Genomic DNA, 1,852 nt, shown 5'->3' with positions numbered 1-1,852 from the left:
GGTATGAAATGAAGCTTCCAACGAAACAGACTACGAGGGGGAAGGGGGAGGGGAGGGGAGGAGAGGGGGAGAGAGCCCGCGCACCTGCCAGCACATGCGCACACAATCTCTGCTTTTGGTGTGGCATGAAGCTTGCTGCTGAAACCGATTACTGCTTAATGAGCCACACTGGAAGGTGACCAGATCTCTGTTCTGGAAACTGTGTCAAAGGGATTTCTTCTCAGAGGCCCCAAACTCCTCCTAGGTCTTCTTCCCTCTTCATTGGCAGCCCCTAGTCCCTCCAAATCTTTAGGCTTTCAAAGGTATTCCTCCCAGATATCAAGGTCCCTAAAGAGATTAGAGTTTGCAAAGGCCAGAATATGCAACTGAATGGGACTGTGGGATTCCCAAGGGAAGGTCTGCTGGTATCTTTTAGGGGAAATTCGTATCACTTCCTAGAAAGTAACCAATCAATCAACCTCCCTGTGAAAGACCCCTGTCCCTTAGCCCTTTCTTTCTCAAGTTTGTCTCCTCTTCCTCCTGTTGGCGGCTTCCCCGATCCCCACCCCCGGCGGCCTTTCCCCGCCACCCGCCGCACGCCCGGCCCGAGAACAAGCACCGGGTGGGCCGGCCCGAGAATGAGCACCAGGTGGGCCAGCCCGAGAACAAACACCGAGTGAGCCGGCCTGGAGCCCTGCCCCTGAGCCCCCGCCCGAAGAGAAACACTCCGTCCCAAGGTCTCCGCCCCCAAGGTCAGCCATCAGGAAGGGGGGGGGAATTGAGTCTGCTGTACCAGACACCAGACACCAGACCTTGAGAATATGCTGATCTGGAATGGCTCTGTGTCTCATTTGAACCATCCAATAGAAATAATTCTGTATTTCGCCTCATTTGAAAGACTCTATGTTTCACCTCATTTGAATAACTCTGTACTTTGCCTCATTTGAATAACCCTGTATAGCGCCTCATATACATTGACCAATGGGAATAGCTCTGTACAATGCCTCATTAGAATTATCCAATAGAATCCCTGCTCCTAGCTTGCGCCTTTTTCCCTATATAAGGACCCCTTTCCCTTGGCTTGGGGCGCTTAGCCACACAGAAGCTAAGTCGCCCCGGGTACCCGAGTCTCCAATAAAGCCTCTTGTTTTTGCATCCAAGTTCGTGGCCTCGATGATTCCTGGGTGTGGGTCTCCCTCTACGAAAGTACCTCTTCGGGGGTCTTTCACCTGGAGTGGGGTCAGCAGAGTTTGTGGGGAGGGGGAGAGAGGGAGGGAGGAAGAGAGACAAAGAGAGAGAGGGAGGGAGAGGGAGGAAGGGGGAGAGAGAGGGGGGAGGGAGAGAGAGAGAGAGAGAGAGAGAGAGAGAGAGAGAGAGAGAGAGAGAGAGAGACTCATTGACTTTTTCTGACACAGGAGGGCTTCGGGGAGCAGAAGTAGGAACAAATATCCACCCCAAAGCAAAAGCAGGACTGCACCCAGCGCCTGATGTGAAGGAGGTAATGGGAAACAGCTTGTTGGAGGGTGGGGAAAAGAATTCAGGAACTGCTGGGGTAGGGCTGCTGAAGAGGGGGCTGGGAGAAGCTGGCTAATTGAGACCAGCTGTTGCTCCTGGATCTCCGAGATCTTTGGACTCTGCCCTGGAGCAGGCTCACACCCTACTCCAAGACACAAGAAAGCAGCACAGGTTACCTGGGCTCCTCTGCCCTCTGTGGCTTCCCAGACTTCTCTGAAACAAAAGATTAGAGAAGGATCCTCATCCAGCAGCAGGACACAGCCGTCAAGCTTGCCTGCCCCTGCCCAGAGAAAGCCAGGAGGAAGAGGCCACCAGACAACCCAGTCCTCTCCCCTGTCCCTTGATCTACTCATCGCCA

Source organism: Cricetulus griseus, chromosome X (genome assembly GCF_003668045.3).
Source record: "Cricetulus griseus strain 17A/GY chromosome X, alternate assembly CriGri-PICRH-1.0, whole genome shotgun sequence".
Lineage (NCBI taxonomy): Eukaryota > Metazoa > Chordata > Mammalia > Rodentia > Cricetidae > Cricetulus > Cricetulus griseus.
Note: the sequence above shows the minus strand (reverse complement) of the source record.